This window comes from Bombina bombina, chromosome 8, assembly GCF_027579735.1.
Source record: "Bombina bombina isolate aBomBom1 chromosome 8, aBomBom1.pri, whole genome shotgun sequence".
Taxonomy (NCBI): Eukaryota; Metazoa; Chordata; class Amphibia; order Anura; family Bombinatoridae; genus Bombina; species Bombina bombina.
In genome coordinates, this window is record NC_069506.1 from 27,686,125 (window position 1) to 27,713,236 (window position 27,112).

Consider the following 27,112-nt stretch of genomic DNA (forward strand, 5'->3'; position numbering starts at 1 on the left):
CCTACCTACATTTATTAACCCCTAAGTCTAACCCTAACACCCACTAACTTTAATTAAAATAAATCTAAATAAAACCTATTAATAACTAAATAATTCCTATTTAAAACTAAATACTTACCTATAAAATAAACTAATAGTTACATTGTAGCTATCTTAGGTTTTATTTTTATTTCACAGCTAAGTTTGTATTTATTTTAACTAGGTAGACTAGTTAGTAAATAGATATTAACTATTTAATAACTACCTAGCTAAAATAAATATAAATTTACCTGAAAAATAGTGGCTGCGATGTTAGGGACAGCAGTTTAGGGGTTAATAAAAGTAATGTAGGTATCAGCGATGTTAGGGACAGCAGATTAGGGGTTAATAACAGTAATGTAGGTATTGGCGATGTTAGGGACAGCAGATTAGGGGTTAATAATTAACTAGTGTTTGCAATGCGGGAGTACGGCGGTTAATGGGGTTAATATGTTTATTATAGTGGCAGTGATGTCCGGAGCGCAGATTAGGGGTTAATAATTTTATTTTATTATTTGCGATGCGGGAGGGCCTCGGTTTAGGGGTTAATTGGAAGTTTATGGGTGTTAGTGTACTTTTTAGCACTTTGGTTATGAGTTTTATGTTACGGCGGCGTAGCATTAAACCCATAACTACTGACTTTCAGTTTACGGTATGGATCTTGACGGTATAGGGTGTACTGCTCACTTTTTGGCCTCCAAGGCAAACTCATAATACAGGCGCAAAGAAAGTCCCATTGAAAAAGGACTTTTGGAAAGCTGCAGTAGTTACGTTGCGTTATGGCCAAAGAATTGTGCGGGACAGCTAAACCTGCAAGACTCGTAATACCAGCGGTAGTGAAAAAGAGCCATAATGATGCTTTCTCCAACATAGGTGTGTCCGGTCCACGGCGTCATCCTTACTTGTGGGATATTCTCTTCCCCAACAGGAAATGGCAAAGAGCCCAGCAAAGCTGGTCACATGATCCCTCCTAGGCTCCGCCTACCCCAGTCATTCTCTTTGCCGTTGTACAGGCAACATCTCCACGGAGATGGCTTAGAGTTTTTTAGTGTTTAACTGTAGTTTTTATTATTCAATCAAGAGTTTGTTATTTTGAAATAGTGCTGGTATGTACTATTTACTCAGAAACAGAAAAGAGATGAAGATTTCTGTTTGTATGAGGAAAATGATTTTAGCAACCGTCACTAAAATCCATGGCTGTTCCACACAGGACTGTTGAGAGCAATTAACTTCAGTTGGGGGAACAGTGAGCAGTCTCTTGCTGCTTGAGGTATGACACATTCTAACAAGACGATGTAATGCTGGAAGCTGTCATTTTCCCTATGGGATCCGGTAAGCCATGTTTATTACGATCGTAAATAAGGGCTTCACAAGGGCTTATTAAGACTGTAGACTTTTTCTGGGCTAAATCGATTCATTATTAACACATATTTAGCCTTGAGGAATCATTTTATTTGGGTATTTTGATATAATAATATCGGCAGGCACTGTTTTAGACACCTTATTCTTTAGGGGCTTTCCCAAAGCATAGGCAGAGCCTCATTTTCGCGCCGTTGTTGCGCACTTGTTTTTGAGAGGCATGGCATGCAGTCGCATGTGAGAGGAGCTCTGATACTAGAAAAGACTTTCTGAAGGCGTCATTTGGTATCGTATTCCCCTTTGGGCTTGGTTGGGTCTCAGCAAAGCAGATACCAGGGACTGTAAAGGGGTTAAAGTTCAAAACGGCTCCGGTTCCGTTATTTTAAGGGTTAAAGCTTCCAAATTTGGTGTGCAATACTTTTAAGGCTTTAAGACACTGTGGTGAAGATTTGGTGAATTTTGAACAATTCCTTCATGTTTTTTCGCAATTGCAGTAATAAAGTGTGTTCAGTTTAAAATTTAAAGTGACAGTAACGGTTTTATTTTAAAACGTTTTTTGTACTTTGTTATCAAGTTTATGCCTGTTTAACATGTCTGAACTACCAGATAGACTGTGTTCTGAATGTGGGGAAGCCAGAATTCCTATTCATTTAAATAAATGTGATTTATGTGACAATGACAATGATGCCCAAGATGATTCCTCAAGTGAGGGGAGTAAGCATGGTACTGCATCATTCCCTCCTTCGTCTACACGAGTCTTGCCCACTCAGGAGGCCCCTAGTACATCTAGCGCGCCAATACTCCTTACTATGCAACAATTAACGGCTGTAATGGATAATTCTGTCAAAAACATTTTAGCCAAAATGAACACTTATCAGCGTAAGCGCGACTGCTCTGTTTTAGATACTGAAGAGCATGACGACGCTGATAATAATGTTTCTGAAGGGCCCCTAACCCAGTCTGATGGGGCCAGGGAGGTTTTGTCTGAGGGAGAAATTACTGATTCAGGGAACATTTCTCAACAAGCTGAACCTGATGTGATTACATTTAAATTTAAGTTGGAACATCTCCGCATTCTGCTTAAGGAGGTATTATCCACTCTGGATGATTGTGACAAGTTGGTCATCCCAGAGAAACTATGTAAAATGGACAAGTTCCTAGAGGTGCCGGGGCTCCCAGAAGCTTTTCCTATACCCAAGCGGGTGGCGGACATTGTTAATAAAGAATGGGAAAGGCCCGGTATTCCTTTCGTCCCTCCCCCCATATTTAAAAAATTGTTTCCTATGGTCGACCCCAGAAAGGACTTATGGCAGACAGTCCCCAAGGTCGAGGGAGCGGTTTCCACTTTAAACAAACGCACCACTATACCCATAGAGGATAGTTGTGCTTTCAAAGGTCCTATGGATAAAAAATTAGAAGGTTTGCTTAAAAAGATGTTTGTTCAGCAGGGTTACCTTCTACAACCAATTTCATGCGTTGTCCCTGTCGCTACAGCCGCATGTTTCTGGTTCGATGAGCTGATAAAGGCGGTCGATAGTGATTCTCCTCCTTATGAGGAGATTATGGACAGAATCAATGCTCTCAAATTGGCTAATTCTTTTACCCTAGACGCCACTTTGCAATTGGCTAGGTTAGCGGCTAAGAATTCTGGGTTTGCTATTGTGGCGCGCAGAGCGCTTTGGTTGAAATCTTGGTCGGCTGATGCGTCTTCCAAGAACAAGCTACTTAACATTCCTTTCAAGGGGAAAACGCTGTTTGGCCCTGACTTGAAAGAGATTATCTCTGATATCACTGGGGGTAAGGGCCACGCCCTTCCTCAGGATCGGCCTTTCAAGGCAAAAAATAAACCTAATTTTCGTCCCTTTCGTAGAAACGGACCAGCCCAAGGTGCTACGTCCTCTAAGCATGAGGGTAATACTTCTCAAGCCAAGCCAGCTTGGAGACCAATGCAAGGCTGGAACAAGGGAAAGCAGGCCAAGAAACCTGCCACTGCTACCAAGACAGCATGAAATGTTGGCCCCCGATCCGGGACCGGATCTGGTGGGGGGCAGACTCTCTCTCTTCGCTCAGGCTTGGGCAAGAGATGTTCTGGATCCTTGGGCGCTAGAAATAGTCTCCCAAGGTTATCTTCTGGAATTCAAGGGGCTTCCCCCAAGGGGGAGGTTCCACAGGTCTCAGTTGTCTTCAGACCACATAAAAAGACAGGCATTCTTACATTGTGTAGAAGACCTGTTAAAAATGGGAGTGATTCATCCTGTTCCATTAAGAGAACAAGGGATGGGGTTCTACTCCAATCTGTTCATAGTTCCCAAAAAAGAGGGAACGTTCAGACCAATCTTAGATCTCAAGATTTTAAACAAGTTTCTCAAGGTTCCATCGTTCAAGATGGAAACCATTCGAACTATTCTTCCTTCCATCCAGGAAGGTCAATTCATGACCACGGTGGATTTAAAGGATGCGTATCTACATATTCCTATCCACAAGGAACATCATCGGTTCCTAAGGTTCGCATTCCTGGACAAGCATTACCAGTTTGTGGCGCTTCCTTTCGGATTAGCCACTGCTCCAAGGATTTTCACAAAGGTACTAGGGTCCCTTCTAGCTGTGCTAAGACCAAGGGGCATTGCTGTAGTACCTTACTTGGACGACATTCTGATTCAAGCGTCGTCCCTTCCTCAAGCAAAGGCTCACACGGACATAGTCCTGGCCTTTCTCAGATCTCACGGATGGAAAGTGAACGTGGAAAAGAGTTCTCTATCTCCGTCAACAAGGGTTCCCTTCTTGGGAACAATAATAGACTCCTTAGAAATGAGGATATTTCTGACAGAGGCCAGAAAAACAAAGCTTCTAGACTCTTGTCGGATACTTCATTCCGTTCCTCTTCCTTCCATAGCTCAGTGCATGGAAGTGATCGGGTTGATGGTAGCGGCAATGGACATAGTTCCTTTTGCGCGCATTCATCTAAGACCATTACAACTGTGCATGCTCAGTCAGTGGAATGGGGATTATACAGACTTGTCTCCGAAGATACAAGTAAATCAGAGGACCAGAGACTCACTCCGTTGGTGGCTGTCCCTGGACAACCTGTCACAAGGGATGACATTCCGCAGACCAGAGTGGGTCATTGTCACGACCGACGCCAGTCTGATGGGCTGGGGCGCGGTCTGGGGATCCCTGAAAGCTCAGGGTCTTTGGTCTCGGGAAGAATCTCTTCTACCGATAAATATTCTGGAACTGAGAGCGATATTCAATGCTCTCAAGGCTTGGCCTCAGCTAGCGAGGGCCAAGTTCATACGGTTTCAATCAGACAACATGACAACTGTTGCGTACATCAACCATCAGGGGGGAACAAGGAGTTCCCTAGCGATGGAAGAAGTGACCAAAATCATTCTATGGGCGGAGTCTCACTCCTGCCACCTGTCCGCTATCCACATCCCAGGAGTGGAAAATTGGGAAGCGGATTTTCTGAGTCGTCAGACATTGCATCCGGGGGAGTGGGAACTCCATCCGGAAATCTTTGCCCAAGTCACTCAGCTGTGGGGCATTCCAGACATGGATCTGATGGCCTCTCGTCAGAACTTCAAAGTTCCTTGCTACGGGTCCAGATCCAGGGATCCCAAGGCGGCTCTAGTGGATGCACTAGTAGCACCTTGGACCTTCAAACTAGCTTATGTGTTCCCGCCGTTTCCTCTCATCCCCAGGCTGGTAGCCAGGATCAATCAGGAGAGGGCGTCGGTGATCTTGATAGCTCCTGCGTGGCCACGCAGGACTTGGTATGCAGATCTGGTGAATATGTCATCGGCTCCACCTTGGAAGCTACCTTTGAGACGAGACCTTCTTGTTCAGGGTCCGTTCGAACATCCGAACCTGGTTTCACTCCAGCTGACTGCTTGGAGATTGAACGCTTGATCTTATCGAAGCGAGGGTTCTCAGATTCTGTTATCGATACTCTTGTTCAGGCCAGAAAGCCTGTAACTAGAAAGATTTACCACAAAATTTGGAAAAAATATATCTGTTGGTGTGAATCTAAAGGATTCCCTTGGGACAAGGTTAAGATTCCTAAGATTCTATCCTTCCTTCAAGAAGGATTGGAAAAAGGATTATCTGCAAGTTCCCTGAAGGGACAGATTTCTGCCTTGTCTGTGTTACTTCACAATAAGCTGGCAGCTGTGCCAGATGTTCAAGCCTTTGTTCAGGCTCTGGTTAGAATTAAGCCTGTTTACAAACCTTTGACTCCTCCTTGGAGTCTCAATTTAGTTCTTCCTAAAGTTGTTTCTAACAAAAACATTAACCAGGAGATTATCGTACCTTCTCTGTGTCCGAAACCAGTTTCAAAGAAGGAACGTTTGTTGCACAATTTGGATGTTGTTCGCGCTCTAAAATTCTATTTAGATGCTACAAAGGATTTTAGACAAACATCTTCCTTGTTTGTTGTTTATTCCGGTAAAAGGAGAGGTCAAAAAGCAACTTCTACCTCTCTCTCTTTTTGGATTAAAAGCATCATCAGATTGGCTTACGAGACTGCCGGACGGCAGCCTCCCGAAAGAATCACAGCTCATTCCACTAGGGCTGTGGCTTCCACATGGGCCTTCAAGAACGAGGCTTCTGTTGATCAGATATGTAGGGCAGCGACTTGGTCTTCACTGCACACTTTTACCAAATTTTACAAGTTTGATACTTTTGCTTCTTCTGAGGCTATTTTTGGGAGAAAGGTTTTGCAAACCGTGGTGCCTTCCATTTAGGTGACCTGATTTGCTCCCTCCCTTCATCCGTGTCCTAAAGCTTTGGTATTGGTTCCCACAAGTAAGGATGACGCCGTGGACCGGACACACCTATGTTGGAGAAAACAGAATTTATGTTTACCTGATAAATTACTTTCTCCAACGGTGTGTCCGGTCCACGGCCCGCCCTGGTTTTTTTAATCAGGTCTGATAATTTATTTTCTTTAACTACAGTCACCACGGTACCATATGGTTTCTCCTATGCAAATATTCCTCCTTAACGTCGGTCGAATGACTGGGGTAGGCGGAGCCTAGGAGGGATCATGTGACCAGCTTTGCTGGGCTCTTTGCCATTTCCTGTTGGGGAAGAGAATATCCCACAACTAAGGATGACGCCGTGGACCGGACACACCGTTGGAGAAAGTAATTTATCAGGTAAACATAAATTCTGTTTTTTCACTCGTACCGCAAAACTCGTAATCTAGACGATTGTGATCTATGTTGACAATCTGAGCAAGGCCTATTTCTTCTATAAGATACGACGAGTCCACGGATTCATCCTTTACTTGTGGGATATTATCCTCCTGCTAACAGGAAGTGGCAAAGAGCACCACAGCAGAGCTGTCTATATAGCTTCTCCCTTGACTCCACCCCCCAGTCATTCTCTTTGCCTACACTAAGTAATAGGAAGGGTAAAGTGAAAGAGGTGATAAAATGTTAGTTTTTATTTTCTTCAAGCAAGACTTTTTTTTATTTTAAATGGTACCGGTGAGTGCTATTTTTTCCCAGGCAGCAGATGGATGAAGATTTCTGCCGGGAGACTTATGATCTTAGCAGTTGTTACTAAGATCCAGAGTTGTTCCCACAGAATGGCTGAGGAGTACTTAAGAAACTTCAGTGTGAGGAACGTTTTTCATGCTACAAGCATTGAGGTATGTTCAGTCATTTTTTTCTGGAGAGACTGTGTTATTTCAGAATTGGACAGTATCCCCATGAGGGAAAGGGTAAGCAGTAATCCAAATGTATAGAAAGGGGTATTACTGGACCTGTATGTTGGGCTGTAAAAAATGGTTGACACTGATGTTTGTGGGCAAACGATTCTATGTTGGGAGGTTAAATAACGTTTTTTGTGGCAAACATTTTCAATTTATTTTGGCAATGGAGGGTACACATGTCTTCATGTAGATGGGTATATGAACCCACATGGCTAGTTTTTTTTTTTTTTAGACCGCTCTGGTGCGGTTATTGTTTAGGCTGTGAGACATCGAGTTAGATGGGCGGGGCCTATTTTCGCGTCGCAGTTGTATTCCCCATGCAAGCAGCAAACTTCAGCTCCGGTGGGCCTTTCAGGAAAGTTTGGGCCTAATCGAAGGGTTAATCTGATTTTGCAGACCCCCGAGGGTCTGTCTGTGGCGAGGGGCAGGGGGTGTTTTTGTTTAACTATAACGTTTTTGGTATAACGTTTTTTGTTCTTAAGGGTTAAGTATTCCTTTTCTTGTGGGGCAATCTTAGCTGACAAGTTGGAATACATTTATCATAAAATTGAGATAACTTTATCGTTTTAAGGCAGTTTTGGAAAAATTGTATGCTTTTTTCATTTTAAAGGCGCAGTACCGTTTTTTCAGATTATTTTTTTCACAAAATAAAGTGTGTTCATGCCTGTTTGTGGTCATTACTAGCCTGTTTTAACATGTCTGACATTGAGGAAAGCCAATGTTCCATGTGTTTAGAAGCCATTGTGGAACCCCCACTTCAAATGTGTCCCTCATGTACTGAAAGGGCCTTACATTGCAAAGAACATATTTTAGCTGATAAAAGTATGTCTCAGGATGATTCTCAGTCAGAAGAGAATCAGGTTATGCCATCCACTTCTCCCCAAGTGTCACAACCTTTAACGCCCCCCCAAGCGACGCCAAGTACTTCTAGTGCATCTAATTCTTTCACCCTGCAAGATATGGCTGCAGTTATGTCTACTACCCTTACAGAGGTATTATCTAAACTGCCAGGTTTACAGGGTAAACGCAGTAGGTCAGGTATTAGAGTAAATGCTGAGCCCTCTGATGCTTTATTGGCCATCTCCGATGTGCCCTCAGTGTTCTGATTTGGGGGTGGGGGAATTGCTGTCTGAGGGAGAGCTTTCTGATTCAGGAAAGATGTTCCCTCAAACAGACTCAGATGTGACGGCCTTTAAATTTAAGTTTGAACACCTCCGCTTGTTACTCAGGGAGTTCTTAGCGACTCTGGATGATTGTGACCCTATTGTCATTCCGCCAAAGAAACTGTGTAAAATGGATAAATATCTAGAGGTCCCTACTTACACTGTTATTCCATTCCCTAGAAGAATTTTGGACATTGTTACTAAGGAATGGGATAGACCAGGCATTCCATTCTCTCCCCCTCCTACTTTTAAGAAAATGTTTCCCATATATGACACGATTCGGAATTCGTGGCAGACGGTCCCTAAGGTGGAGGGAGCTATTTCTACCCTGGCTAAGCGTACAACTATACCTATTGAGGACAGTTGTGCTTTCAAAGATCCTATGGATAAAAAATTAGAAGGGCTTCTAAAGAAATTGTTTATTCATCAGGATTTTCTTCTGCAACCTATAGCGTGCATTGTTCCAGTAACTATTGCAGCAGCTTTTTGGTTTGAGGCTCTAGAGGAGTCTCTTAAGGTTGAGACCCCATTAGATGATATTTTGGATAGAATTAAGGCTCTCAAGCTAGCAAATTCTTTTATTACAGATGCCTCTTTCCAAATGGCTAAATTAGTGGCTAAGAAGGCAGGCTTTGCCATTTTAGCGTGTAGAGCGTAATGGCTTACGTCATGGTCTGCTGATGTGTTATCTAAATCCAAGCTTTTAGCTATTCCCTTTAAGGGTAAGACCCTATTCGGGCCTGAACTAAAGGAGATTATTTCTGACATTACTGGAGGTAAATGTCATGCCCTTCCTCAGGACAAGACGCTTAAAATGAGGACCAAAAAGAATAATTTCTCCAACATAGGTGTGTCCGGTCCACGGCGTCATCCTTACTTGTGGGATATTCTCTTCCCCAACAGGAAATGGCAAAGAGCCCAGCAAAGCTGGTCACATGATCCCTCCTAGGCTCCGCCTACCCCAGTCATTCTCTTTGCCGTTGTACAGGCAACATCTCCACGGAGATGGCTTAGAGTTTTTTAGTGTTTAACTGTAGTTTTTCATTATTCAATCAAGAGTTTGTTATTTTCAAATAGTGCTGGTACGTACTATTTACTCAGAAACAGAAAAGAGATGAAGAATTCTGTTTGTATGAGGAAAATGATTTTAGCAACCGTAACTAAAATCCATGGCTGTTCCACACAGGACTGTTGAGAGCAATTAACTTCAGTTGGGTAACAGTGTGCAGTCTCTTACTGCTTGAGGTATGACACATTCTAACAAGACGATGTAATGCTGGAAGCTGTCATTTTCCCTATGGGATCCGTAAGCCATGTTTATTACGATTGTAAATAAGGGCTTCACAAGGGCTTATTTAAACTGTAGACTTTTTCTGGCTAAATCGATTGATTATTAACACATATTTAGCCTTGAGGAATCATTTTATATGGGTATTTTGATATAATAATATCGGCAGGCACTGTTTTAGACACCTTATTCTTTAGGGGCTTCCCAAAGCATAGGCAGAGTCTCATTTTCGCGCCGGTGTTGCGCACTTGTTTTTGAGAGGCATGCATGCAGTCGCATGTGAGAGGAGCTCTGATACTTATATAAAGACTTCTGAAGGCGTCATTTGGTATCGTATTCCCCTTTGGGTTTGGTTGGGTCTCAGCAAAGCAGATACCAGGGACTGTAAAGGGGTTTAAAGCTTAAAACGGCTCCGGTTCCGTTATTTTAAGGGTTAAAGCTTCCAAAATTGGTGTGCAATATTTTCAAAGCTTTAAGACGCTGTGGTGAAAATTTGGTGAATTTTGAACAATTCCTTCATGTTTTTTCGCAATTGCAGTAATAAAGTGTGTTCAGTTTAAAATTTAAAGTGACAGTAACGTTTTATTTTAAAACGTTTTTTGTACTTTCTGTTCAAGTTTATGCCTGTTTAACATGTCTGAACTACCAGATAGACTGTGTTCTGAATGTGGGGAAGCCAGAATTCCTATTCATTTAAATAAATGTGATTTATGTGATAATGACAATGATGCCCAAGATGATTCCTCAAGTGAGGGGAGTAAGCATGGTACTGCATCATTCCCTCCTTCGTCTACACGAGTCTTGCCCACTCAGGAGGCCCCTAGTACATCTAGCGCGCCAATACTCCTTACTATGCAACAATTAACGGCTGTAATGGATAATTCTGTCAAAAACATTTTAGCCAAAATGAACCCTTGTCAGCGTAAGCGTGGCTGCTCTGTTTTAGTTACTGAAGAGCATGACGACGCTGATATTAATATCTCTGAAGGGCCCCTAACCCAATCTGAGGGGCCAGGAGTTATCTTCTGGAATTCAAGGGACTTCCCCCAAGGGGGAGGTTCCACAGGTCGCAGTTGTCTTCAGACCACATAAAAAGACAGGCGTTCTTACATTGTGTAGAAGACCTGTTAAAAATGGGAGTGATTCATCCTGTTCCATTAAGAGAACAGGGGATGGGGTTCTACTCCAATCTGTTCATAGTTCCCAAAAAAGAGGGAACGTTCAGACCAATCCTAGATCTCAAGATCTTAAACAAATTTCTCAAGGTCCCATCGTTCAAGATGGAAACCATTCGAACTATCCTTCCTTCCATCCAGGAAGGTCAATTCATGACCACGGTGGATTTAAAGGATGCGTATCTACATATTCCTATCCACAAGGAACATCATCGGTTCCTAAGGTTTGCATTCCTGGACAAACATTACCAGTTCGTGGCGCTTCCTTTCGGATTAGCCACTGCTCCAAGGATTTTCACAAAGGTACTAGGGTCCCTTCTAGCGGTGCTAAGACCAAGGGGCATTGCAGTAGTACCTTACCTGGACGACATTCTGATTCAAGCGTCGTCCCTTCCTCAAGCAAAGGCTCACACGGACATTGTCCTGGCCTTTCTCAGATCTCACGGCTGGAAAGTGAACGTGGAAAAGAGTTCTCTATCCCCGTCAACAAGGGTTCCCTTCTTGGGAACAATTATAGACTCCTTAGAAATGACACAAAAGAAATCCAGCAAACCTCCCAGGCGTATAATCAATCAAAATTTATTAAAGGAAAACCGTGCAAAAAAACTTATAAAAAAAGGTAAAACACACAGAAAAAATGTCCCAACACCTGGAACAGATACAGGAATCGTCCTACGCGTTTCAGCAGATATTCGCCTTATTCATGGACATAATTTGCTCCACACTAACATTGTCTATTTAAACACACCCTTGTCATCAGGTGTAAGGGCTCCAGGTGCTAATTGTTAAAGGGACAGACCTATGTCAACACTATGTGGGAATAAAGACAGACTATAAGTGGCTAGTCATTGGGGGAAATTACAAAGTACAAGTATCAACAATTTATTGTCCACTCTGGCTAAACATATATATATATCTCTGATAGCATATTCAACCTTAACCATCAAATAAAAGATATCTTATAAAGAAAATGGGAACAGCCTATGATTATTTTAAAGCCTATATATGAGCGGATTAGATAACACCATAATGATAACCATGTAATTTTGTAAATCCATAGAGGGGTAAGGGGTGTTAGTTACCTCATATTATTAATTACCACTATGACAATTTTAATTATATACATATTTGGTTATAATAATGTACCTAAAGGTTCAAATATTTATTATCTAAGTTTATCCTGTATATTCATAGGGATAAAATATGAGCTAACTAGTATAAGAAATAGTCCTTTGTATTAAATATTAGTGCATAATGAAATTCCTATTTAACAAGGAAATAATTTCATACTACTTCAAATACTCCCTTTAATCCTAATTATAATTCTTATTTATTAGTTCCTCCATACATTAATGACATCGCCCACTATATTGAAGCCGTCTGGAATCCTAGTTTTCATTTTGAAAATCCAGAAGGCCTCTTTATATGAGAGTTTAGTTACTCTATCTCCACCACGTATGGCGGGTTTAATATGGTCAATAATTTGCCATTTTAGACTGCTTACCACTTTATTGTGGATATGTATGAAATGTCTGGCAAGGTCAGAACATTCAATACCATGTTCAATATTTTTGAGATGCTCCCTAATCCTAGTTCTGCACTCTCTGGAGGTGCATCCAATGTATTGTTTTTTACATTCTACGCAATCTATGAGATAGATAACGAAGATGGAGCGACAGTTTGTATACGCATCCAACTCATAGACCCTATGTGTGGTGTATGATTGGAAGCTCTTAGAAACCTTTGTGAAACCACAGGCAATGCAATTGCTGTAATGACACTTATAGTGGCCTTTTACATTCAGCCAACTATTGCTTCTAGCTTGTGTATTTCTAAGAAGGCTAGGAGAAACCGCATTGCCTATCGTGTAGCCTCTACGCGAGACAAAATTGCATCCCTTCTGTACAAGGTCTTTGAGGCTGTCCTCAGCAGTCAGAATAGGTAGATGCTTTTCCACAATTCCACATATATCATTAAATTGCGCACTATATGTGGTAACAAATGTAGGTCTTGAGCTATCGAAACGTTGTTTGTTTACTGGGGCTTTTTTATCTAGAAGGAGAGTCTCTCTATCCAACCTAGTTACTTCTAGGAGAGCTCTATCTATTGTTTTTATGTGATAGCCTCTCTCTAGGAGATTCTTTCTCATTTTCAAACTCTCTGCATTAAAAACTTCATTATCCGTGCAATTACGTTTCAACCTTATGAATTGCCCTTTCGCTATTCCAAAACCCATATGTTTTGGATGATTGCTTCGGCCATGTAATATGGCATTTGCTGCAATTGGTTTACGATATAAGGTTGTCTTTATTTGCTGAGTATCAGTTCCTCCTATTAATAAGAGGTCTAGATAGGGTATAGATTCTTTGTTACTCTCATAGGTGAATTGCAAATTGGCATCATTGCAATTGAGGAATTTAACAAACTCCTTTAGTCTAGATGGACCCCCTGTCCAAATGAACAGGAGGTCATCGATATATCTTTTATACATGGTGATGTAACCCCTGAAGGGGTTTGTATCTCCAAAGACGTGGCAGGCCTCCCACCAACCCATATATAGGTTGGCGTATGCCGGGGCAAACTTTGCCCCCATGGCAGTGCCACGTCTCTGGAGATAAAAAGTCCCCTCGAATTGGAAAAAGTTATGAGTTAGTAAAAAATCCAACGTTTGGATTAGAAAAGTCTTAAGACACTCATCATAGTTGCTGAATCTATCCAACATATATGAGATGGCTTCTAAACCTTTCTTATGAGGGATAGCAGAATATAGACTGACTACATCTATAGTCAGCCATTCCGCAGTATCTGTCCAGGATACCTCTTTCAGACAACCCAAGAGGTGTTTCGTATCTTTGAGGTATGAAGGAAGACCATAGACTACTGGTTGTAATAAAGATTCAATCCATGTAGAAATATTTTCAAAAAGAGATCCTATACCCGCCACAATAGGCCTTCCTTTCACCCCCTCCAAGGATTTATGAACCTTGGGGAGGTGATGGAATATGGGGGTAACAGGATTTTGAACAAAAAGGTAATCTACAGTGCCTTGGTCTAAAACACCCATCTCCAAGCCATCATCTAGCAGTGATTTAAGTTGCTGCCTGTATTTTTCCGTTGGATTGTGTCTAAGAGTTTCATAGACTTCTATATCATTGAGTTGCCTAAAAGCTTCCTCAAGATATAGCTGCTTGTCTTGTACTACCACGCAGCCACCCTTGTCCGCCCTCTTTATTACAATGTCCTCTCTAGATTTTAAGTCATTGAGGGCCTTAGATTGTTCATTATTTAAGTTTGGATAAGGATGCTTAGTGTTATTGAAAAGTGCAATGAGGTCCTCTTCAATTCTATGGTGAAAAGCCTCTAAGAATGGCCCTCTTTCCCTTGTTGGATAAAAAATTGATTTTGGTGTATATCCACCATGAGCAAACTTAAGGGGAATTTCATCAACTATTGATTCTTTGGCTAGATCATGTGCCTTTAGTAGATCACATGCCTCTGTAAAATCAACTATGTCATATATTTTGGGTAGAGTGTCACTAGAGTGTATAAAATCTACATCTCCATTGACATCTATTTCATCTTTTTTCCAAAAGAATTTTCTTAGTGTGAGATCCCGAACCATTTTATTCACGTCCACAATAGTGTTGAACAAATTAAATTTATTAGTCGGCACATAACCTAAACCAAAACTCAATACCTCTTTTTCCTCTTTAGTAAGAGTGTAATTTGAGATGTTAATTACGTTCATAGTGCATATTTGTTTCTTCCTCCTCTCTTTTGCCTCCTTGCCCCTCTGCCTCTTGCTCCTCTTCCTATGTTTCCTCCTCTTTCCCTGGTATTTGGATCTACCTGAAAAACCTGCTGTTCAGAATTAAGGACTAAATTTGTTTGTTGTTTTAATATAGGGTTAGGAGTTTCATTGTCCTTTAGGAAATCCTGCCTCCTCTGGTCAACTGATGTAACTACATTGGTGTTTTTAAATGCATTTCTATTACTGCTGTTACTATTGTACCTTGTAACTATGGGGTCAACTCTAGTGATACCGGTGTTTTTGGGTTTTACTATTTGTTCATTATGTTCTGGTTGCATAATTGTAGGCTGTTCTAAGTCTGCCTGATGTAAAGTATTTCCCTCAGAACTTTGCTCAACAAATGTTACATGCTTTTCAACTGGTGAAGTTGTCCTAGCCCTATTCCTGGACCTAGATCTAGATCTGGATCTATTACTAGTACCAGGATTGCTACGTGTATGCCAGGTGTAGACCCTGTCATTGTTATGGTCATCACTATCTCTAATGAATTTTTTAAGCTTAAAATTATCCAACTCCACTTTAAACTTATCTATAGATTCTTTCAGCAGAGCGTCCATATCCCCATATTTGGGGTGCAACACATAATCATTAAGCTGTACTTGTAATTCAGACAGTTCCTCCCTTGTTTTATGTAAGACAGTCTCTTTATAGGATATGATTAACTCCATTAGTCTCCTTGAACAGTCCGTTAGGATGTCATTCCATTTAGCAATAAAGGAAGAGTCATTTGTTTGAAATGTGGGATATTTATTTAGGCGCAGCCCCCTGGGAATTAGGCCCATTATAAGGTATTTCTCCAGGGCACGTTTGTCCCACCATGTTTTATATTCCTTGATAAGTGTACGTTCCATATACAAAAAGATGTCACTCATTGATAAAGTCTCTTTTTGATTGATAAAGGTGTCTTCAATTGTAAGTCTGTCCATTTCAATATGTGACATAGGTCTAAGAGAGTAAAGTTCACGGTTTTCCATATTATCCATACTTATTTAGCCCTTTATTACAGAAAATATTTGTGAATCATGCACAAAGAGCTTAGGACACAGTGTGTATGAAAATGTAAGGGTATGCACTAGTCGAAATGTCAGAGGGAAAATTAGCCAGTCACAGCAAGTAGATAAATCACAAGAAATCCCCCTTTAGACAGCTCCAGACTTGTATAGTGCATATACCCAACAGCATTAATCCTTAGAATATACAGAGCGGTATTGTGAAAACTCACCAGCACCAGTTGATTCAAACGGATATTTAAGCAGCCTAATCAGCCTCCGGATCGTTCACCACTCTGTGGGTCCCCGGGCCGGTACTATGCACCTTCGACTGCCGTTGTTGAATTGGTAAGTCCCCAACTCTGTGAGCACACCGCCTCTGTAAAATGCCTTCAATGAAATGCCAAACAACACACTCCGGCGGCTTGCGATGACGTCATCAGCCGGTATCGAAACCGGGTATTCCAAGCCTCTGTCCTGGAAGACGCCGAGGTTTGAGCTGGTTGTTAGACAGCAAGCAATAGCACAAAAGAAATCCAGCAAACCTCCCAGGCGTATAATCAATCAAAATTTATTAAAGGAAAACCGTGCAAAAAAACTTATAAAAAAAGGTAAAACACACAGAAAAAATGTCCCAACACCTGGAACAGATACAGGAATCGTCCTACGCGTTTCAGCAGATATTCGCCTTATTCATGGACATAATTTGCTCCACACTAACATTGTCTATTTAAACACACCCTTGTCATCAGGTGTAAGGGCTCCAGGTGCTAATTGTTAAAGGGACAGACCTATGTCAACACTATGTGGGAATAAAGACAGACTATAAGTGGCTAGTCATTGGGGGAAATTACAAAGTACAAGTATCAACAATTTATTGTCCACTCTGGCTAAACATATATATATATCTCTGATAGCATATTCAACCTTAACCATCAAATAAAAGATATCTTATAAAGAAAATGGGAACAGCCTATGATTATTTTAAAGCCTATATATGAGCGGATTAGATAACACCATAATGATAACCATGTAATTTTGTAAATCCATAGAGGGGTAAGGGGTGTTAGTTACCTCATATTATTAATTACCACTATGACAATTTTAATTATATACATATTTGGTTATAATAATGTACCTAAAGGTTCAAATATTTATTATCTAAGTTTATCCTGTATATTCATAGGGATAAAATATGAGCTAACTAGTATAAGAAATAGTCCTTTGTATTAAATATTAGTGCATAATGAAATTCCTATTTAACAAGGAAATAATTTCATACTACTTCAAATACTCCCTTTAATCCTAATTATAATTCTTATTTATTAGTTCCTCCATACATTAATGACATCGCCCACTATATTGAAGCCGTCTGGAATCCTAGTTTTCATTTTGAAAATCCAGAAGGCCTCTTTATATGAGAGTTTAGTTACTCTATCTCCACCACGTATGGCGGGTTTAATATGGTCAATAATTTGCCATTTTAGACTGCTTACCACTTTATTCTTGGGAACAATTATAGACTCCTTAGAAATGAGGATCTTTCTAACAGAGGCCAGAAAAACAAAGCTTCTGGACTCTTGTCGGATACTTCATTCCGTTCCTCTTCCTTCCATAGCTCAGTGCATGGAAGTGATCGGGTTGATGGTGGCGGCGATGGACATAGTTCCTTTTGCGCGCATTCATCTAAGACCATTACAACTGTGCATGCTCAGTCAGTGGAATGGGGACTATACAGACTTGTCTCCGAAGATACAAGTAAATCAGAAGACCAGAGACTCACTCCGTTGGTGGCTGTCCCTGGACAATCTGTCTCAAGGGATGATGTTCCACAGACCAGAGTGGGTCATTGTCACGACCGACGCCAGTCTGATAGGCTGGGGCGCGGTCTGGGGATCCCTGAAAGCTCAGGGTCTTTGGTCTCGGGAAGAATCTCTTCTACCGATAAATATTCTGGAACTGAGAGCGATATTCAATGCTCTCCAGGCCTGGCCCCAGCTTGCGAGGACCAGGTTCATACGGTTTCAATCAGACAACATGACGACTGTTGCGTACATCAACCATCAGGGGGGAACAAGGAGTTCCCTAGCGATGGAAGAAGTAACCAAAATTATTCTTTGGGCGGAGTCTCACTCCTGCCACCTGTCTGCTATCCACATCCCAGGAGTGGAAAATTGGGAAGCGGATTTTCTGAGTCGGCAGACATTGCATCCGGGGGAGTGGGAACTCCATCCGGAAATCTTTGCCCAAGTCACTCACCTGTGGGGCATTCCAGACATGGATCTGATGGCCTCTCGTCAGAACTTCAAAGTTCCTTGCTACGGGGCCAGATCCAGGGATCCCAAGGCGGCTCTAGTGGATGCACTAGTAGCACCTTGGACCTTCAAACTAGCTTATGTGTTCCCGCCATTTCCTCTCATCCCCAGGCTGATAGCCAGGATCAAGCAGGAGAGGGCGTCGGTGATCTTGATAGCTCCTGCGTGGCCACGCAGGACTTGGTATGCAGATCTGGTGAATATGTCATCGGCTCCACCTTGGAAGCTACCTTTGAGACGAGACCTTCTTGTTCAGGGTCCGTTCGAACATCCGAATCTGGTTTCACTCCAGCTGACTGCTTGGAGATTGAACGCTTGATTTTATCGAAGCGAGGATTCTCAGATTCTGTTATCGATACTCTTGTTCAGGCCAGAAAGCCTGTGACTAGAAAGATTTACCACAAAATTTGGAAAAAATATATCTGTTGGTGTGAATCTAAAGGATTCCCTTGGGACAAGGTTAAGATTCCTAGGATTCTATCCTTCCTTCAAGAAGGATTGGAAAAAAGGATTATCTGCAAGTTCCCTGAAGGGACAGATTTCTGCCTTGTCGGTATTACTTCACAAAAAGCTGGCAGCTGTGCCAGATGTTCAAGCCTTTGTTCAGGCTCTGGTTAGAATCAAGCCTGTTTACAAACCTTTGACTCCTCCTTGGAGTCTCAATTTAGTTCTTTCAGTTCTTCAGGGGGTTCCATTTGAACCCTTACATTCCGTTGATATTAAGTTATTATCTTGGAAAGTTTTGTTTTTAGTTGCGATTTCTTCTGCTAGAAGAGTCTCAGAATTATCTGCTCTGCAGTGTTCTCCTCCTTATCTGGTGTTCCATGCAGATAAGGTGGTTTTACGTACTAAACCTGGTTTTCTTCCAAAAGTTGTTTCTAACAAAAACATTAACCAGGAGATTATCGTACCTTCTCTGTGTCCAAAACCAGTTTCAAAGAAGGAACGTTTGTTGCACAATTGGATGTTGTTCGCGCTCTAAAATTCTATTTAGATGCTACAAAGGATTTTAGACAAACATCTTCCTTGTTTGTTGTTTATTCAGGTAAAAGGAGAGGTCAAAAAGCAACTTCTACCTCTCTCTCTTTTGGATTAAAAGCATCATCAGATTGGCTTACGAGACTGCCGGACGGCAGCCTCCCGAAAGAATCACAGCTCATTCCACTAGGGCTGTGGCTTCCACATGGGCCTTCAAGAACGAGGCTTCTGTTGATCAGATATGTAGGGCAGCGACTTGGTCTTCACTGCACACTTTTACCAAATTTTACAAGTTTGATACTTTTGCTTCTTCTGAGGCTATTTTTGGGAGAAAGGTTTTGCAAGCCGTGGTGCCTTCCATTTAGGTGACCTGATTTGCTCCCTCCCTTCATCCGTGTCCTAAAGCTTTGGTATTGGTTCCCACAAGTAAGGATGACGCCGTGGACCGGACACACCTATGTTGGAGAAAACAGAATTTATGTTTACCTGATAAATTTCTTTCTCCAACGGTGTGTCCGGACCACGGCCCGCCCTGGTTTTTTTAATCAGGTCTGATATTTTATTTTCTTTAACTACAGTCACCACGGTACCATATGGTTTCTCCTATGCAAATATTCCTCCTTAACGTCGGTCGAATGACTGGGGTAGGCGGAGCCTAGGAGGGATCATGTGACCAGCTTTGCTGGGCTCTTTGCCATTTCCTGTTGGGGGAAGAGAATATCCCACAAGTAAGGATGACGCCGTGGACCGGACACACCGTTGGAGAAAGAAATTTATCAGGTAAACATAAATTCTGTTTTCTCCTGTTAAGTGTAGTCAGTCCACGGGTCATCCATTACTTATGGGATTATAACTCCTCCATAACAGGAAGTGCAAGAGGATCACCCAAGCATAGCTCCTCCCCTCTACGTCATACCCAGTCATTCTCTTGCACCTAACTAATAGATAGGATGTGTGAGAGGACTGTGGTTATTAAACTTAGTTTTTATTTCTTCAATCAAAAGTTTGTTATTTTAAACGGCACCGGAGTGTGTTGTTTTTTCTCAGGCAGTATTAGAAGAAGAATCTACCTGAGTTTGTGTATGATCTTAGCGGACGTAACTAAGATCCATTTGCTGTTCTCGGCCATTCTGAGGAGCGAGGTAACTTCAGAACAGGGGACAGCGGGCAGGGTTCACCTGCAAAGAGGTATGTTGCAGTATATTATTTTCTAAGGAATGGAATTGACTGAGAAAATACTGCTAATACCGATATAATGTAAGTACAGCCTTAAATGCAGTAGTAGCAACTGGTATCAGGCTGTTATGTATGTATGTTGGCACTGAAGTATTTCTGGGGAATGGCACTTCACTAAGAAAATACTGTATACATATAACTTATAGCCTTTCTGCAGTGAAAGCGACTAGCAACAGGCTTTTTAATAACATTTCATATATTTATATTTAAAATGTTTACTGGCTTGTTAATCGTTTTAGCTCTGAGGTACTTGGTGAAAATTTTTATGGGCATTATTTTCCACTTGGCTGTCGTTTGTTTTGAATAAAATCAGTTTTCTGAGCTTCCCCACTGTTGTATTATGAGTGGGAGGGGCCTATTTTGGCGCTTTACTACGCAGTAGAAATTCAGTCACAAGTCTTCCTTGTTCTCCCTGCATGATCCAGGACGTCTCTACAGAGCTCAGGGGTCTCCAAAACTAGTTTGAGGGAGGTAATCACTCACAGCAGACCTGTGAGACTGTGCTTTGACTGTGATAAAAACGTATATATTTTATTTGTTATCCGTTTTTTTGGTATTAAGGGGTTAATCATCCATTTGCTAGTGGGTGCAATCCTTTGCTAAATTAATGCATTTACTGTAAAAATTTGGTTTCTATAACTAATCCGGTTCATTGTTATTTCAACTGTGACAGTTTTGTGTGCTTCTTAAAGGCACAGTAACTTTTTTTTTTTTTTTATATTGCTTGAAAATTTATTTGAAAAGTATTTTCCAAGCTTGCTAGGCTAATTGCTAGTTTGTTTAAACATGTCTGACACAGAGGAATCTCTTTGTGCAATATGTTCAAAGGCCAATGTGGAGCCCAATAGAAATTTGTGCACTAATTGCATTGATGCTACTTTAAATAAAAGCCAATCTGTACATGTCAAGAAAATTTCACCAGACAACGAGGGGAAAGTTATGCCGACTAACTCTCCTCACGTGTCAGTACCTACATCTCCCGCTCAGGAGGTGCGTGATATTGTGGCGCCAAGTACATCAGGGCGGCCATTACAAATCACTTTACAAGACATGGCTAATGTTATGACTGAAGTTTTATCTAAATTGCCAGAACTTAGAGGTAAACGCGACCACTCTGGGGTGAGAACAGAGTACGCTGATAATGTTAGAGCCATGTCTGATACTGCGTCACAATTGGCAGAGCATGAAGACGGAGAGCTTCATTCTGTGGGTGACGGATCTGATCCAAATAAACTGGACTCAGACATTTCAAATTTTAAATTTAAGCTTGAGAACCTCTGTGTATTATTAGGGGTGGTATTAGCGGCTCTGAATGATTGTAACACGGTTGCAATCCCAGAGAAATTATGTAGGCTGGATAGATACTATGCGGTACCGGCGTGTACTGACGTTTTTCCTATACCTAAGAGGCTTACAGAGATTATTACCAAGGAGTGGGATAGGCCCGGTGTACCCTTTTCCCCCCCCCTCCTATATTTAGAAAAATGTTTCCAATAGACGCCACCACACGGGACTTATGGCAGACGGTCCCTAAGGTGGAGGGAGCAGTTTCTACTCTGGCTAAGCGTACCACTATCCCGGTGGAGGATAGCTGTGCCTTTTCAGATCCAATGGATAAAAAGTTAGAGGGTTACCTTAAGAAAATGTTTACTCAACAAGGTTTTATATTACAACCCCTTGCATGCATTGCGCCTGTCACGGCTGTGGCGGCATTCTGGTTTGAGTCTCTAGAAGAGACCATTAGCTCAGTTCCATTGGATGAAATTATAGACAAGCTTAGAGTCCTTAAGCTAGCTAATTCATTTATTTCTGATGCCGTAGTACATCTAACTAAGCTTACGGCTAAGAATTCCGGATTCGCCATTCAGGCGCGCAGAGCGCTGTGGCTAAAATCCTGGTCAGCCGATGTGACTTCTAAATCTAAATTGCTTAACATACCTTTCAAAGGGCAGACATTATTCGGGCCCGGTTTGAAAGAAATTATCGCTGACATTACTGGAGGTAAGGGCCATGCCCTGCCTCAAGACAGAGCCAAACCAAGGGCTAGACAGTCTAATTTTCGTGCCTTTCGTAACTTCAAGGCAGGAGCAGCATCAACTTCCTCCGCTCCAAAACAGGAAGGAACTGTTGCTCGCTACAGACAGGGCTGGAAACCTAACCAGACCTGGAACAAGGGCAAGCAGGCCAGAAAACCTGCTGCTGCCCCTAAGACAGCATGAAGTGAGTGCCCCCAATCCGGAAACGGATCTAGTAGGGGGCAGACTTTCTCTCTTCGCCCAGGCTTGGGCAAGAGATGTCCAGGATCCCTGGGCGTTAGAGATCATATCTCAGGGATATCTTCTGGACTTCAAAGCTTCTCCTCCAAAAGGGAGATTTCATCTTTCAAGGTTGTCAACAAACCAGATAAAGAAAGAGGCGTTTCTACGCTGTGTACAAGATCTTTTACTAATGGGAGTGATCCACCCGGTTCCGCGGTCGGAACACGGACAAGGGTTTTACTCAAATCTGTTTGTGGTTCCCAAGAAAGAAGGAACCTTCAGACCAATCTTGGATTTAAAGATCCTAAACAAATTCCTAAGAGTTCCATCGTTCAAAATGGAAACTATTCGGACAATCTTACCCATGATCCAAAAGGGTCAGTACATGACCACAGTGGATTTAAAGGATGCCTACCTTCACATACCGATTCACAAAGATCATTACCGGTACCTAAGGTTTGCCTTCCTAGACAGGCATTACCAGTTTGTAGCTCTTCCCTTCGGGTTAGCTACTTCTCCAAGAATCTTTACAAAGGTTCTGGGTTCTCTCCTGGCGGTACTAAGACCGCGAGGAATATCGGTAGCTCCGTACCTAGACGACATTCTGATACAAGCGTCAAGTTTCCAAACTGCCAAGTCTCATACAGAGTTTGTACTGGCATTTCTAAGGTCACATGGGTGGAAAGTGAACGAAGAAAAGAGTTCTCTATTGCCACTCACAAGAGTTCCCTTCTTAGGGACTCTTATAGATTCTGTAGAAATTAAAATTTACCTGACAGAAGACAGGTTAACAAAACTTCTAAATGCTTGCCGTGTCCTTCATTCCATTCCACACCCGTCAGTGGCTCAGTGCATGGAGGTAATCGGCTTAATGGTAGCGGCAATGGACATAGTACCCTTTGCACGCCTGCATCTCAGACCACTGCAACTGTGCATGCTAAGTCAGTGGAATGGGGATTACTCAGATTTGTCCCCTATGCTGAATCTGGATCAAGAGACCAGAAATTCTCTTCTATGGTGGCTCTCTCGGCCACATCTGTCCAAGGGGATGCCCTTCAGCAGGCCAGATTGGACGATTGTAACAACAGACGCCAGCCTGATAGGTTGGGGCGATGTCTGGAATTCCCTGAAGACTCAGGGATCATGGACTCAGGAGGAGAGTCTCCTTCCCATAAATATTCTGGAATTAAGAGCAGTTTTCAATGCCCTTCTGGCTTGGCCTCAGTTAGCAACTCTGAGGTTCATCAGGTTTCAGTCGGACAACATCACGACTGTGGCTTACATCAACCATCAGGGAGGGACAAGGAGTTCCCTAGCGATGATGGAAGTCTCAAAGATAATTCACTGGGCAGAGTCTCACTCTTGCCACCTATCAGCGATCCACATCCCAGGCGTGGAGAACTGGGAAGCGGATTTTCTAAGTCGCCAGACTTTTCATCCGGGGGAGTGGGAACTTCATCCGGAGGTCTTTGCCCAAATACTTCGGCGTTGGGGCAAACCAGATCTGGATCTCATGGCGTCTCGCCAGAACGCCAAACTTCCTTGTTACGGATCCAGGTCCAGAGACCCGGGAGCAGTTCTGATAGATGCTCTGACAGCACCTTGGGCCTTCAACATGGCTTATGTGTTTCCACCCTTCCCGATGCTTCCTCGATTGATTGCCAGGATCAAACAGGAGAGAGCATCGGTGATTCTAATAGCGCCTGCGTGGCCACGCAGGACCTGGTATGCAGACCTAGTGGACATGTCGTCCTGTCCACCATGGTCTCTACCTCTGAGACAGGACCTTCTGGTGCAGGGTCCTTTCAAACATCCAAATCTAATTTCTCTGAGGCTGACTGCATGGAGATTGAACGCTTGATTCTATCAAAGCGTGGATTCTCTGAGTCAGTGATTGATACCTTAATACAGGCTAGGAAGCCTGTTACCAGGAAAATTTACCATAAAATATGGCGCAAATACTTGCATTGGTGCGAATCCAAGAGTTACTCATGGAGTAAGGTTAGGATTCCTTGGATATTGTCTTTTCTACAAGAAGGTTTAGAAAAGGGTTTATCCGCTAGTTCGTTAAAGGGACAGATCTCAGCTTTGTCCATCCTTTTACACAAACGTCTGTCAGAAGTTCCAGACGTTCAGGCTTTTTGTCAGGCTTTGGCCAGGATTAAGCCTGTGTTTAAGACTGTTGCTCCGCCATGGAGCTTAAACTTAGTTCTTAACGTTTTACAGGGTGTTCCGTTTGAACCCCTTCATTCCATTGATATCAAGCTGTTATCTTGGAAAGTTCTGTTTCTAATGGCTATTTCCTCGGCTCGAAGAGTCTCTGAGTTATCGGCCTTACATTGTGATTCCCCTTATCTGATTTTCCATTCAGACAAGGTAGTTCTGCGTACTAAACCTGGGTTCTTACCTAAGGTAGTCACTAACAGGAATATCAATCAAGAGATTGTTGTTCCATCATTGTGCCCTAACCCTTCCTCAAAGAAGGAACGACTTCTGCACAATCTGGACGTTGTCCGTGCCCTGAAATTTTATTTGCAGGCAACTAAAGATTTTCGACAAACTTCTTCCCTGTTTGTCGTTTATGCTGGACAGAGGAGAGGTCAAAAGGCTTCGGCTACCTCTCTCTCCTTCTGGCTTCGTAGCATAATACGTTTAGCCTATGAGACTGCTGGACAGCAGCCTCCTGAAAGAATTACAGCTCATTCTACCAGAGCTGTGGCTTCCACTTGGGCCTTTAAAAATGAGGCCTCTGTTGAACAGATTTGCAAGGCTGCGACTTGGTCTTCACTTCACACTTTTTCCAAATTTTACAAATTTGACACTTTTGCTTCTTCGGAGGCTGTTTTTTGGGAGAAAGGTTCTTCAGGCAGTGGTTCCTTCCGTGTAAAGATCCTGCCTGTCCCTCCCGTCATCCGTGTACTTTTAGCTTTGGTATTGGTATCCCATAAGTAATGGATGACCCGTGGACTGACTACACTTAACAGGAGAAAACAAAATTTATGCTTTCCTGATAAATTCCTTTCTCCTGTAGTGTAGTCAGTCCACGGCCCGCCCTGTTTTTTATGGCAGGTCTAAATTTTAAATTATACTCCAGTCACCACTGCACCCTATAGTTTCTCCTTTCTCGTTTGGTTTTCGGTCGAATGACTGGGTATGACGTAGAGGGGAGGAGCTATATAGCAGCTTTGCTTGGGTGATCCTCTTGCACTTCCTGTTAGGGAGGAGTTATAATCCCATAAGTAATGGATGACCCGTGGACTGACTACACTACAGGAGAAAGGCATTTATCAGGTAAGCATAAATTTAGTTTTTCGTTCCTTTCGAAACTTTAAAGGTGGTCCCTCTACCTCCTCATCCGCCTCCAAGCAGGAGGGGAACTTTGCTCAATCCAAGTCAGTCTGGAGACCTAACCAGACCTGGAATAAAGGTAAGCAGGCCAAGAATCCCGCTGCTGCTACCAAGACAGCATGAAGGAGCAGCCCCCGATCCGGGACCGGATCTAGTAGGGGGCAGACTTTCTCTCTTTGCTCAGGCTTGGGCAAGAGACGTTCAGGATTCCTGGGCATTAGAAATTGTGACCCAGGGGTATCGTTTAGAGTTCAAAGATTCTCTCCCAAGGGGGAGATTTCATCTTTCACGTTTGTCTGTAAACCAGACAAAAAGAGAGGCGTTCTTACGCTGTGTAGAAGACCTATATACCATGGGCGTAATCTGTCCAGTTCCAAAATTAGAACAAGGGCAGGGGTTTTACTCCAATCTGTTCCTTGTTCCCAAAAAAGAGGTAACCTTCAGACCGATTTTAGATCTCAAAACTCTAAACAAATTTCTCAGTCCCATCGTTCAAGATGGAGACCATACGAACAATTTTACCAATGATCCAGGAGGGTCAATATATGACCATCGTGGATTTGAAGAATGCGTATCTTCACATTCCTATCCACAAAGATCATCACCAGTTCCTCAGGTTCGCCTTCCTGGACAAACATTACCAGTTTGTGGCCCTTCCTTTCGGGTTGGCCACATCTCCCAGAATTTTCACAAAGGTGCTAGGGTCCCTTCTGGCGGTTCTAAGGCCGCGGGGCATAGCAGTGGCGCCCTATCTGGACGATATTTTGATTCAGGCGTCAACTTACCATCTAGCCAAATCTCACACGGACATCGTGTTGGCTTTTCTAAAAACTCACGGGTGGAAGGTGAACATAAAAAAGAGTTCACTTGTTCCTCTGACAAGAGTTCCATTCCTAGGAACTCTGATAGACTCGGTAGACATAAAGATTTTTCTGACGGAGGTCAGAAAATCAAAGATCTTAACCACTTGCCGAGCACTTAATTCCATACCTCGGCCATCAGTGGCTCGGTGTATGGAGGTAATTGGACTAATGGTAGCGGCAATGGACATAGTTCCGTTTGCTTGCTTACATCTCAGACCACTGCAGCTGTGCATGCTCAGACAGTGGAATGGGGATTATGCGGATTTATCTCCGCGGATAAATCTGGATCAAGAGACCAGAGACTCTTTTCATTGGTGGTTGTCACAGGATCATCTGTCCCAGGGAATGTGCTTCCGCAGGCCAGCATGGGTCATAGTGACGACGGACGCCAGCCTTTTGGGATGGGGTGCAGTCTGGAATTCCCTGAAGGCTCAGGGTGTGTGGACCCAGGAGGAGTCCTTACTACCAATAAATATTCTGGAACTGAGAGCGATATTCAATGCGCTTCAAGCGTGGCCTCAGCTGGCTTCGGCCAAATTCATAAGATTCCAGTCGGACAATATCACGACTGTAGCATATATCAATCATCAAGGTG

General features: G+C 42.6%; 1 protein-coding gene across 1 annotated transcript in view; it reads left to right on the plus strand.

Moving 5' to 3' along the window:
• The window catches only part of EIF4G3 (eukaryotic translation initiation factor 4 gamma 3), a 477,611-nt gene that overhangs the window by 160,001 nt on the left and 290,498 nt on the right, over window positions 1-27,112 (plus strand).